Below are 14,733 nucleotides of genomic sequence, written 5' to 3' on the forward strand. Positions count from 1 at the left end.
TGTGACTCGCTACTATCTGTCTGCAAGTGTGTAACAGGTAGGTGATCATTCAGTTTCTATACATGTATTGACTTTCCTTTTTGTGTTACAGGTTCTCAAGAAGTCCATCAACCTCTTCTTCTCCCTGAAGGTGTATCCTTCTAACAAATATATTTTCATCTGCAACTGTGTGACTCGCTACTATCTGTCTGCAAGTGTGTAACAGGTAGGTGATCATTCAGTTTCTATACATGTATTGACTTTCTTTTTTTGTCTTGCAGGTCTTTCGGGCCGCATGAACCAAGGGTCTGTGCATCTGCAACTGTGATTGACTCGCTACTATCTGTTTGCAAGTGTGTAACAGGTAGGTGATCATTCAGTTTCTATACATGTATTGCCTTTCTTTTTTTTGTCTTACAGGTTTTTCGGACCACATGAACTAGGGTCTGTGCATCTGCAACTGTGTGTGACTCGCTACTGTCTGTTTGCAAGTGTGTAACAGGTAGGTGATCATTCAGTTTCTATACATGTATTGACTTTCTTTTTTTGTCTTACAGGTTTTTCGGACCACATGAACCAAGGGTCTGTGCATCTGCAACTGTGTGTGACTCGCTACTATCTGTTTGCAAGTGTGTAAGAGGTAAGTGATCATTCAGGTTGTATACATGTATTGCCTTTTTGTTGTCTTACAGGTTTCAGGACCAATGGCTCCCCCCTTCCTGATGGTGAATACAGCCAACAAGGGTCTATCTATTGCAACTTTGTGTGTGGCTCGCTATCTATCTGTCTGCAAGTGTGTAACAGGTAGGTGATCATTCAGTTTCAATACATGTATTGACTTTCTTTTTTTGTCTTACAGATTTTTCGGACCACATGAACCAAGGGTCTTTCCATTGCCACTGTGTGTGTGGCTTGCTATCAATCTGTCTGCAAGTGTGTAACAGGTAGGTGATCATTCAGTTTCTATACAAGTATTGAATTTCTTTTTTTTGTCTTAAAGGTCTATCGGACCACATGAACCTAGGGTCTTTCCATTGCCACTGTGTGTGTGGCTCGCTATCAATCTGTCTACAAGTGTGTAACAGGTAGGTGATCATTCAGTTTCTATACATGTATTGCCTTTCTTTTTTTTGTCTTACAGGATTTTAGGACCGCATGAACCAAGGGTCTGTGCATCTGCAACTGTGTGTGACTCGCTACTATCTGTCTGCAGTTTCTATACATGTCTTCAGTTTCTATACATGTATTGACTTTCTTTTTTTGTCTTACAGGTTTTTCGGACCACATGAACTAGGGTCTGTGCATCTGCAACTGTGTGTGACTCGCTACTGTCTGTTTGCAAGTGTGTAACAGGTAGGTGATCATTCAGTTTCTATACATGTATTGACTTTCTTTTTTTGTCTTACAGGTTTTTCGGACCACATGAACCAAGGGTCTGTGCATCTGCAACTGTGTGTGACTCGCTACTATCTGTTTGCAAGTGTGTAAGAGGTAAGTGATCATTCAGGTTGTATACATGTATTGCCTTTTTGTTGTCTTACAGGTTTCAGGACCAATGGCTCCCCCCTTCCTGATGGTGAATACAGCCAACAAGGGTCTATCTATTGCAACTTTGTGTGTGGCTCGCTATCTATCTGTCTGCAAGTGTGTAACAGGTAGGTGATCATTCAGTTTCTATACATGTATTGACTTTCTTTTTTTGTCTTAAAGGTTTTTCGGACCTCATGAACCAAGGGTCTTTGCATCTGCAACTGTGTGTGACTCGCTACTATCTGTCTGCAAGTGTGTAACAGGTTGGTGATCATTCAGTTTCTATACATGTATTGACTTTCTTTTTTTTGTCTTACAGGTTTTTTGGACCGCATGAACCAAGGGTCTGTGCATCTGCAACTGTGTGTGACTCGCTACTCTCTGTCTGAAAGTGTGTAATAGGTTGGTGATCATTCAGTTTCTATACATGTATTGACTTTCTTTTTTTGTCTTACAGGTTTTTTGGACCGCATGAACCAAGGGTCTTTCCATTGCCACTGTGTGTGTGGCTCGCTATCAATCTGTCTACAAGTGTGTAACAGGTAGGTGATCATTCAGTTTCTATACATGTATTGACTTTCTTTTTTTGTCTTGCAGGTCTTTCGGGCCGCATGAACCAAGGGTCTGTGCATCTGCAACTGTGATTGACTCGCTACTATCTGTTTGCAAGTGTGTAACAGGTAGGTGATCATTCAGTTTCTATACATGTATTGACTTTCTTTTTTTGTCTTACAGGTTTGTCGGACCACATGAACCAAGGGTCTGTGCATCTGCAACTGTGTGTGACTCGCTACTATCTGTTTACAAGTGTGTAACAGGTAGGTGATCATTCAGTTTCTATACATGTATTGACATTCTTTTTTTGTCTTAAAGGTTTTTCGGACCTCATGAACCAAGGGTCTTTGCATCTGCAACTGTGTGTGACTCGCTACTATCTGTCTGCAAGTGTGTAACAAGTAGGTGATCATTCAGTTTCTATACATGTATTGACTTTCTTTTTTTTGTCTTACAGGTTTTTTGGACCGCATGAACCAAGGGTCTGTGCATCTGCAACTGTGTGTGACTCACTACTATCTGTCTGCAAGTGTGTAACAGGTAAGTCATCATTCAGTTTCTATACATGTATTGACTTTCTTTTTTTGTCTTACAGGTTTTTTGGACCGCATGAACCAAGGGTCTTTCCATTGACACTGTGTGTGTGGCTCGCTATCAATCTATCTGCAAGTGTGTAACAGGTAGGTGATCATTCAGTTTCTATACATGTATTGACTTTCTTTTTTGTCTTAAAGGTCTTTCAGACCGCATGAACCAAGAGTCTGTGCATCTGCAACTGTGTGTGACTCGCTACTATCTGTCTGCGAGTGTGTAACAGGTAGGTGATCATTCAGTTTCTATACATGTATTGACTTTCTTTTTTGTCTTAAAGGTCTTTCGGACCACATGAACTAAGGGTCTGTGCATCTGCAACTGTGTGTGACTCGCTACTATCTGTCTGCAAGTGTGTAACAGGTTGGTGATCATTCAGTTTCTATACATGTATTGACTTTCGTTTTTGTCTTAAAGGTCTTTCGGACCACATGAACCAAGGGTCTGTGCATCTGCAACTGTGTTTGACTCGCTACTATCTGTCTGCAAGTGTGTAACAGGTAGGTGATCATTCAGTTTCTATACATGTTTTGACTTTCTTTTTTTGTCTTACAGGTTTTTCGGACCACATGAACCAAGGGTCTGTGCATCTGCAACTGTGTGTGACTCGCTACTATCTGTCTGCAAGTGTGTAACAGGTAGGTGATCATTCAGTTTCTATACATGTATTGACTTTCTTTTTTTGTCTTACAGGTTTTTCGGACCGCATGAACCAAGGGTCTGTGTATCTGCAACTGTGTGTGACTTGCTACTATCTGTCTGCAAGTGTGTAACAAGTAGGTGATCATTCAGTTTCTATACATGTATTGACTTTCTTTTTTTGTCTTACAGGATTTTTGGACCGCATGAACCAAGGGTCTGTGCATCTGCAACTTTGTGTTACTCGCTATCAATCTGTCTGCAAGTGTGTAACAGGTTGGTGATCATTCAGTTTCTATACATGTATTGACTTTCTTTTTTGTCTTAAAGGTCTTTCGGACCACATGAACCAAGGGTCTGTGCATCTGCAACTGTGTGTGACTCGCTATCAATCTGTCTGCAAGTGTGTAACAGGTTGGTGATCATTCAGTTTCTATACATGTATTGACTTTCTTTTTTTGTCTTAAAGGTCTTTCATACCACATGAACCAAGGGTCTGTGCATCTGAAACTGTGTGTGACTCGCTACTATCGGTCTGCAAGTGTGTAACAGGTTGGTGATCATTCAGTTTCTATACATGTATTGACTTTCTTTTTTTGTCTTACAGGTTTTGCGGACCACATGAACCAAGGGTCTGTGCATCTGCAACTGTGTGTGACTCGCTACTATCGGTCTGCAAGTGTGTAACAGGTAGGTGATCATTCAGTTTCTATACATGTATTGACTTTCTTTTTTTGTCTTACAGGTTTTTTGGACCGCATGAACCAAGGGTCTGTGCATCTGCAACTGTGTGTGACTCGCTATCAATCTGTCTGCAAGTGTGTAACAGGTTGGTGATCATTCAGTTTCTATACATGTATTGACTTTCTTTTTTGTCTTAAAGGTCTTTCGGACCACATGAACCAAGGGTCTGTGCATCAGCAACTGTGTGTGACTCGCTATCAATCTGTCTGCAAGTGTGTAACAGGTTGGTGATCATTCAGTTTCTATACATGTATTGACTTCCTTTTTTTGTCTTAAAGGTCTTTCATACCACATGAACCAAGGGTCTGTGCATCTGAAACTGTGTGTGACTCGCTACTATCGGTCTGCAAGTGTGTAACAGGTTGGTGATCATTCAGTTTCTATACATGTATTGACTTTCTTTTTTTGTCTTACAGGTTTTGCGGACCACATGAACCAAGGGTCTGTGCATCTGCAACTGTGTGTGACTCGCTACTATCTGTCTGCAAGTGTGTAACAGGTAGGTGATCATTCAGTTTCTGTACATGTTTTGACTTTCTTTTTTTGTCTTAAAGGTTTTTCGGACCACATGAACCAAGGGTCTGTCCATTGCCACTGTTTGTGTGGCTTGCTATCAATCTGTCTGCAAGTGTGTAACAGGTAGGTGATCATTCAGTTTCTATACATGTATTGACTTTCTTTTTTTGTCTTGCAGGTTTTTTGGACCGCATCAACCAAGGGTCTGTGCATCTGCAACTGTGTTTGACTCGCTACTATCTCTCTGCAAGTGTGTAACAGGTTGGTGATCATTCAGTTTCTATACATGTATTGACTTTCTTTTTTTTGTCTTAAAGGTCTTTCGGACCACATGAACCAAGGGTCTGTGCATCTGAAACTGTGTGTGACTCGCTACTATCTGTTAGCAAGTGTGTAACAAATTGGTGATCATTCAATTTCTATACATGTTTTGACTTTCTTTTTTTGTCTTACATGTTTTTCGGACCACATGAACCAAGGGTCTGTGCATCTGCAACTGTGTGTGACTCGCTACTCTCTGTCTGCAAGTGTGTAATAGGTAGGTGATCATTCAGTTTCTATACATGTATTGACTTTCTTTTTTTGTCTTACAGGTTTTGCGGACCACATGAACCAAGGGTCTGTGCATCTGCAACTGTGTGTGACTCGATACTATCTGTCTGCAAGTGTGTAATAGGTAGGTGATCATTCAGTTTCTGTACATGTTTTGACTTTCTTTTTTTGTCTTAAAGGTCTTTCGGACCACATGAACCAAGGGTCTGTGCATCTGCAACTGTGTTTGACTCGCTACTATCTGTCTGCAAGTGTGTAATAGGTAGGTGATCATTCAGTTTCTATATATGTTTTGACTTTCTTTTTTTGTCTTAAAGGTCTTTCGGACCACATGAACCAAGGGTCTGTGCATCTGCAACTGTGTGTGACTCGCTACTATCGGTCTGCAAGTGTGTAACAGGTAGGTGATCATTCAGTTTCTATACATGTATTGACTTTCTTTTTTGTCTTACAGGTTTTTCGGACCGCATGAACCAAGGGTCTGTCCATTGCCACTGTTTGTGTGGCTTGCTATCAATCTGTCTGCAAGTGTGTAACAGGTAGGTGATCATTCAGTTTCTATTCATGTATTGACTTTCTTTTTTTTGTCTTAAAGGTCTTTCGGACCACATGAACCAAGGGTCTGTGCATCTGAAACTGTGTGTGACTCGCTACTATCTGTTAGCAAGTGTGTAACAAATTGGTGATCATTCAGTTTCTATACATGTTTTGACTTTCTTTTTTTGTCTTACAGGTTTTTCGGAACACATGAACCAAGGGTCTGTACATCTGCAACTGTGTGTGACTCGCTACTATCTGTCTGCAATTGTGCAACAGGTAGGTGATCATTCAGTTTCTATACATGTTTTGACTTTCTTTTTTTGTCTTACAGGTTTTTCGGACCGTATGAACCAAGGGTCTTTCCATTGCCACTGTGTGTGTGGCTCGCTATCAATCTGTCTGCAAGTGTGTAACAGGTAGGTGATCATTCATTTTCTATACATGTATTGACTTTCTTTTTTGTCTTAAAGGTCTTTCGGACCACATGAACCAAGGGTCTGTGCATCTGCAACTGTGTTTGACTCGCTACTATCTGTCTGCAAGTGTGTAACAGGTAGGTGATCATTCAGTTTCTATACATGTTTTGACTTTCTTTTTTTGTCTTAAAGGTCTTTCGGACCACATGAACCAAGGGTCTGTGCATCTGCAACTGTTTTTGACTCGCTACTATCTGTCTGCAAGTGTGTAACAGGTAGGTGATCATTCAGTTTCTATACATGTTTTGACTTTCTTTTTTTTTATCTTAATGGTCTTTCGGACCACATGAACCAAGGGTCTGTGCATCTGCAACTGTGTGTGACTCGCTACTATCTGTCTGCAATTGTGCAACAGGTAGGTGATCATTCAGTTTCTATACATGTTTTGACTTTCTTTTTTTGTTTTACAGGTTTTTCGGACCATATGAAAACAAGGGTTTGTGCATCTGCAACTGTGTGTGACTCACTACTATCTGTCTGCAAGTGTGTAACAGGTAAGTGATCATTCATTTTCTATACATGTATTGACTTTTTTTTTTTTTGTCTTACAGGTTTTTCGGACCGCATGAACCAAGGGTCTTTCCATTGCCACTGTGTGTGTGGCTCGCTATCAATCTGTCTGCAAGTGTGTAACAGGTAGGTGATCATTCAGTTTCTATACATGTATTGACTTTCTTTTTTTGTCTTAAAGGTTTTTCGGACCTCATAAACCAAGGGTCTTTGCATCTGCAACTGTGTGTGACTCGCTACTATCTGTCTGCAAGTGTGTAACAGGTAGGTGATCATTCAATTTCTATACATGTATTGATTTTCCTTTTTTTTGTCTTAAAGGTTTTTCGGACCGCATTAACCAAGGGTCTGTGCATCTGCAACTGTGTGTGACTCGCTACTCTCTGTCTGCAAGTGTGTAATAGGTTGGTGATCATTCAGTTTCTATACATGTATTGACTTTCTTTTTTTGTCTTTCAGGTTTTTTGGACCGCATGAACCAAGGGTCTGTGCATCTGCAACTGTGTGTGACTCGCTACTATCTGTCTGCAAGTGTGTAACAGGTAAGTGATCATTCAGTTTCTATACATGTATTGACTTTCTTTTTTTGTCTTACAGGTTTGTCAGACCACATGAACCAAGGGTCTGTGCATCTGCAACTGTGTGTAACTCGCTACTATCTGTTTCCAAGTGTGTAAGAGGTAAGTGATCATTCAGGTTTTATACATGTATTGCCTTTTTGTTGTCTTACAGGCTTTCAGGACCAATGGCTCCCCCCTTCCTGAAGGTGAATACAGCCAACAAGGGTCTATCTATTGCAACTTTGTGTGTGGCTAGCTATCTATCTGTCTGCAAGTGTGTAACAGGTAGGTGATCATTCAGTTTCTATACATGTATTGACTTTCTTTTTTTGTCTTAAAGGTCTATCGGACCACATGAACCAAGGGTCTTTCCATTGCCACTGTGTGTGTGGCTCGCTATCAATCTGTCTGCAAGTGTGTAACAGGTAAGTGATCATTCAGTTTCTATACATGTATTGACTTTCTTTTTTTGTCTTACAGGTTTTTAGGACCGCATGAACCAAGGGTGTGTGCATCTGCAACTGTGTGTGACTCGCTACTATCTGTCTGCAGTTTCTATAAATGTCTTCAGTTTCTATACATGTATTGACTTTCTTTTTTTGTCTTACAGGTTTTTCGGACCGCATGAACCAAGGGTCTTTCCATTGCCACTGTGTGTGTGGCTTGCTATCAATCTGTCTGCAAGTGTGTAACAGGTAGGTGATCATTCAGTTTCTATACATGTACTGACTTTCTTTTTTTGTCTTACAGGTTTTTCAGACCGCATAAACCAAGGGTCTGTGCATCTGTAACTGTGTGTGTCTCGCTACTATCTGTCTGCAAGTGTGTAACAGGTAGGTGATCATTCAGTTTCTATACATGTTTTGACTTTCTTTTTTTGTCTTATAGGTTTTTCGGACCGCATGAACCAAGAGTCTGTGCATCTGCAACTGTGTGTGACTTGCTACTATCTGTCTGCAAGTGTGTAACAGGTAGGTGATCATTCAGTTTCTATACATGCATTGACTTTCTTTTTTGTCTTAAAGGTCTTTCGGACCACATGAACCAAGGGTCTGTGCATCTGCAACTCTGTTTGACTTGCTACTATCTGTCTGCAAGTGTGTAATAGGTAGGTTATCATTCAGTTTCTATACATGTTTTGACTTTGTTTTATTGTCTTACAGGTTTTTCGGACCACATGAACCAAGGGTCTTTGCATCTGCAACTGTGTGTGACTTGCTACTATCTGTTTGCAAGTGTGTAACAGGTAGGTGATCATTCAGTTTCTATACATGTTTTGACTTTCTTTTTTTGTCTTATAGGTTTTTCGGACCGCATGAACCAAGGGTCTGTGCATCTGCAACTGTGTGATTCGCTACTATCTGTCTGCAAGTGTGTAACAGGTTAGTTATCATTCAGTTTCTATACATGTATTTACTTTCTCTTTTTGTCTTAAAGGTCTTTCGGACCACATGAACCAAGGGTCTGTGCATCTGCAACTGTATTTGACTCGCTACTATCTGTCTGCAAGTGTGTAATAGGTAGGTGATCATTCAGTTTCTATACATGTTTTGACTTTCTTTTTTTGTCTTACAGGTTTATCGGACCGCATGAACCAAGGGTCTGTGCATCTGCAACTGTGTGTGACTCACTACTATCTGTCTGCAAGTGTGTAACAGGTAGGTGATCATTCAGTTTCTATACATGTATTGACTTTCTTTTTTTGTGTTACAGGTTTTTCGGACCGCATGAACCAAGGGTCTGTTCATCTGCAACTGTGTGTGACTCTCTACTATCCTTCTGCAAGTGTGTAACAGGTAGGTCGTCATTCAGTTTCTATACATTTTTTGACTTTCTTTTTTTGTCTTACAGGTTTTTCGGACCGCATGAACCAAGGGTCTGTGCATCTGCAACTGTGTGTGACAATCTACTATCTGTTTGCAAGTGTGTAACAGGTAGGTGATCATTCAGTTTCTATACATGTATTGACTTTCTTTTTTTGTCTTAAAGGTCTTTCATACCACATGAACCAAGGGTCTGTGCATCTGCAACTGTGTTTGACTCGCTACTATCTGTCTGCATGTGTGTAATAGGTAGGTGATCCTTCAGTTTCTATACATGTTTTGACTTTCTTTTTTTGTCTTACAGGTTTTTCGGACCACATGAACCAAGGGTCTGTGCATCTGCAACTGTGTGACTCGTTACTATCTGTTTGCAAGTGTGTAACAGGTAGGTGATCATTCAGTTTCTATACATGTATTGACTTTCTTTTTTTGTCTTACAGGTTTTTCGGACCACATGAACCAAGGGTCTGTGCATCTGCAACTGTGTGTGACTCGCTACTATCTGTCTGTAAGTGTGTAACTGGTTGGTGATCATTCAGTTTCTATACATGTATTGACTTTCTCTTTTTGTTTTAAAGGTCTTTCGGACCACATGAACCAAGGGTCTGTGCATTTGCAACTGTGTTTGAATCGCTACTATCCTTCTGCAAGTGTGTAACAGGTAGGTCATCATTCAGTTTCTATACATGTTTTGACTTTCTTTTTTTGTCTTACAGGTTTTTCGGACCACATGAACCAAGGGTCTGTGCATCTGCAACTGTGTTTGACTCGCTACTATCTGTCTGCATGTGTGTAATAGGTAGGTGATCCTTCAGTTTCTATACATGTTTTGACTTTCTTTTTTTGTCTTAAAGGTCTTTCGGACCACATGAACCAAGGGTCTGTGAATCTGCAACTCTGTTTGACTTGCTACTATCTGTCTGCAAGTGTGTAATAGGTAGGTTATCATTCAGTTTCTATACATGTTTTGACTTTCTTTTATTGTCTTACAGGTTTTTCGGACCACATGAACCAAGGGTCTTTGCATCTGCAACTGTGTGTGACTTGCTACTATCTGTTTGCAAGTGTGTAACAGGTAGGTTATCATTCAGTTTCTATACATGTTTTGACTTTCTTTTTTTGTCTTAAAGGTCTTTCATACCACATGAACCAAGGGTCTGTGCATCTGCAACTGTGTTTGACTCGATACTATCTTCTGCATGTGTGTAATAGGTAGGTGATCCTTCAGTTTCTATACATGTTTTGACTTTCTTTTTTTGTTTTACAGGTTTTTCGGACCATATGAAAACAAGGGTTTGTGCATCTGCAACTGTGTGTGACTCACTACTATCTGTCTGCAAGTGTGTAACAGGTAAGTGATCATTCATTTTCTATACAGGTATTGACTTTTTTTTTTTTGTCTTACAGGTTTTTCGGACCGCATGAACCAAGGGTCTTTCCATTGCCACTGTGTGTGTGGCTCGCTATCAATCTGTCTGCAAGTGTGTAACAGGTAGGTGATCATTCATTTTCTATACATTTATTGACTTTCTTTTTTGTCTTAAAGGTCTTTCGGACCACATGAACCAAGGGTCTTTGCATCTGCAACTGTGTTTGACTCGCTACTATCTGTCTGCAAGTGTGTAACAGGTAGGTGATCATTCAGTTTCTATACATGTTTTGACTTTCTTTTTTTGTCTTAAAGGTCTTTCGGACCACATGAACCAAGGGTCTGTGCATCTGCAACTGTTTGTGACTCGCTACTATCTGTCTGCAAGTGTTTAACAGGTAGGTGATCATTCAGTTTCTATACATGTTTTGACTTTCTTTTTTTATCTTAATGGTCTTTCGGACCACATGAACCAAGGGTCTGTGCATCTGCAACTGTGTGTGACCCGCTACTATCTGTCTGCAATTGTGCAACAGGTAGGTGATCATTCATTTTCTATACAATTATTGACTTTTTTTTTTTTTGTCTTACAGGTTTTTCGGACCGCATGAACCAAGGGTCTTTCCATTGCCACTGTGTGTGTGGCTCGTTATCAATCTGTCTGCAAGTGTGTAACAGGTAGGTGATCATTCAGTTTCTATACATGTATTGATTTTCCTTTTTTTTGTCTTACAGGTTTTTCGGACCGCATTAACCAAGGGTCTGTGCATCTGCAACTGTGTGTGACTCGCTACTATCTGTTTGCAAGTGTGTAACAGGTAGGTGATCATTCAGTTTCTATACATGTATTGACTTTCTTTTTTTGTCTTACAGGTTTTTCGGACCACATGAACCAAGGGTCTGTGCATCTGCAACTGTGTGTAACTCGCTACTATCTGTTTCCAAGTGTGTAAGAGGTAAGTGATCATTCAGGTTTTATACATGTATTGCCTTTTTGTTGTCTTACAGGCTTTCAGGACCAATGGCTCCCCCCTTCCTGAAGGTGAATACAGCCAACAAGGGTCTATCTATTGCAACTTTGTGTGTGGCTAGCTATCTAACTGTCTGCAAGTGTGTAACAGGTAGGTGATCATTCAGTTTCTATATATGTATTGACTTTCTTTTTTTGTCTTATAGATTTTTCGGACCTCATGAACCAAGGGTCTGTGCATCTGCAACTGTGTGTGACTCGCTACTATCTGTCTGCAAGTGTGTAACAGGTAGGTGATCATTTAGTTTCTATACATGTATTGACTTTCTTTTTTTGTCTTACAGGTTTTTCGGACTGCATAAACCAAGGGTCTGTGCATCTGCGACTGTGTGTGACTCGCTACTATCTGTCTGCAAGTGTGTAACAGGTAAGTGATCATTCAGTTTCTATACATGTATTGACTTTCTTTTTTTGTCTTAAAGGTCTATCGGACCACATGAACCAAGGGTCTTTCCATTGCCACTGTGTGTGTGGCTCGCTATCAATCTGTCTGCAAGTGTGTAACAGGTAGGTGATCATTCAGTTTCTATACATGTATTGACTTTCTTTTTTTGTCTTACAGGTTTTTAGGACCGCATGAACCAAGGGTCTGTGCATCTGCAACTGTGTGTGACTCGCTACTATCTGTCTGCAGTTTCTATACATGTCTTCAGTTTCTATACATGTATTGACATTCTTTTTTTGTCTTACAGGTTTTTCGGACCACATGAACCAAGGGTCTGTGCATCTGCAACTGTGTGTGACTCGCTACTATCTTTTTGCAAGTGTGTAACAGGTAGGTGATCATTCAGTTTCTATACGTGTATTGACTTTCTTTTTTTGTCTTACAGGTTTTTCAGACCGCATGAACCAAGGGTCTTTCCATTGCCACTGTGTGTGTGGCTCGCTATCAATCTGTCTGCAAGTGTGTAACAGGTAGGTGATCATTCAGTTTCTATACATGTATTGACTTTTTGTTGTCTTACAGGCTTTCAGGAATATCGGCTCCCGCCTTTCTGATGGTGCATACAGCCAACAAGGGTCTGTCCATTGCAACTGTGTGTGTGGCTATCTATCTGACTACAAGTGTGTAACAGGTAGGTGATCATTCAGTTTCTATACATGTATTGACTTTCTTTTTTTGTCTTACAGGTTTTTCGGACCGCATGAACCAAGGGTCTGTGCATCTGCAACTGTGTGTGACTCGCTACTATCTGTCTGCAAGTGTGTAACAGGTAAGTGATCATTCAGTTTCTATACATGTATTGACTTTCTTTTTGTTGTCTTACAGGCTTTCAGGACCAATGGCTCCCCCCTTCCTGATGGTGCATACAGCCAACAAGGGTCTGTCCATTACAACTGTTTGTGTGGCTCGCTATCTATCTGTCTGTAAGTGTGTAACAGGTAGGCGATCATTCAGTTTCTATACATGTATTGACTTTTTGTTGTCTTACAGGCTTTCAAGATCAATGGCTCCCCCCTTCCTGATGGTGGATCTGTCCTTCAAGGGTCTGTGCATCTGCAACTGTGTGTGACTCTCTACTATCCATGTGGAAGTGTGTAACAGGTGGATGATCATTCAGTTTCTATACATGTATTGACTTTCTTTTTTGTGTGACAGATTCTCAAGAAGTTCATCAACCTCTTCTTCTCCCTGAAGGTGTATCCTTTTAACAAATATATTTTCATCTGCAACTGTGTGTGGTTCGCTGTCCATCATTCTGCAACTCTGTAACAGGTAAGTGATCGTTCAGTTTCTATACATGTATTGCCTTTCTGTTGTCTTACATGCTTTCAGGACCCAATGCTCCCCCCATTCCTGATGGTGGATCTTTCCTTCAAGTCACCTGTGTGTGGCTCGCTATCTATCTGTCTGCAAGTGTGTAAGAGGTAGGTGATCATTCAGTTTCTATACATGTATTTTCTTTTTTTGTCTTATAGGTTCATGACCCCATGAGCCCCTCCCTCCCTGACCATGCATCCAGCCACCACATTCTGTCCATCTGTAGCTGTCTTGCTCGCTGTCTAATGTTCTGCAACTGTGTTAAAGGTAAGTGATCTTTCAGTTTTAAAACCTGTATTGACTTTATTTGTTGTTTTACAGGTTCTGAGGATGTCATTATCCCCTCCCTCCATCTGCATCTGTGTATGGCTCACTGTCTATCTGTCTGCAACTGTCTAACAGGTAGGTGATCATTCAGTTTCTTTACATGTATTGACTTTCTTTTTTTGTCCTACAGGTTCTGATGGTGGATGTGGTGGACAAGGGTCTGTCCATGTGCAACTGTGTGTGTGACTTGCTATCTATCTTTCTGCAAGTGTGAAAGGTTAGTGACCATTCCATTTCAAAACTTGTGATGGTAGATGTGGCCAACGAGGGTCTGTCCTTCTGCAACTGTGTGTTTTTTGCTTTAAATTGGTCTGCTTCTGTGTAACACATAGGTGATCATAAAGTTTCTATATATGTATTGTCATTTGTTTTGTCTTACAGGTTCATAGGACGCCCCCCGGGCAACAAGGTTCTGTCCATCTGAATCTTCTTTTTGTGCTTCTTGATTCAGACTGTTGTCAGTCCACCCACTGCTCCTGACTCAGTCCCAGTGATGAGCTCCACTGGTAGAGAGACCTCACTTCTGGTTCTGTGGTGGACCCTCTGCTCAGAACTCCATCAGGACATCTCCATCCCTACAGCCTGCAGCTAGGCCGAGAAATTAAGCAGCGCCTGTGGGAGGAGTGCCGCTGTCCTGCTCGGAGTATGGAGGTCCAGATCGCAGAGGTCTTCAGCTCACCAACTGGGACAAGCTTCGCCCCTCACTTTGAACTGGACACAAGCAGAGAGCCACTGCCTAAGCAACCCAAGAGGAAAAGGAGGAGGCGAAGACACTGAGATCAGGAAAAGCTGCAAACATGACTTTTAACTCTTTTTTACTATTTTAACTACTTTTCTTCTTCTTCTTTTTCTTCTTCTTATTCTTATTCTTCTTCTTCTTCTTCTTCTTCTTTTCTTCTTCTTATTATTATTATTATTGTTATTAAAATGTACTTTTTTTTTCTCTCATAACTGATGTACTGTCATGAACTTTGGAACAGAAATGTGCAATTGTGAAATATAAGCTTAATAATAGAACTGCAAATTTTACATTAGGGTTCACACTCTAATCTATAAACCTATTCTAAAGAAAAGTTCTTTAGAACTGAGCTTCTAAATTTCACTGAACCAAACTGGATTTAACTTCAACAAAGTACGGATACATAACATGCTTACCATTTGCACTATGATTATTTGCACAGATGTTAAGTTTCTGTAGATGTTTATCATATCTGTACATAATAGTTTGTA

The sequence above is a fragment of the Salminus brasiliensis genome, chromosome 4 (assembly GCF_030463535.1).
Source record: "Salminus brasiliensis chromosome 4, fSalBra1.hap2, whole genome shotgun sequence".
NCBI lineage: Eukaryota > Metazoa > Chordata > Actinopteri > Characiformes > Bryconidae > Salminus > Salminus brasiliensis.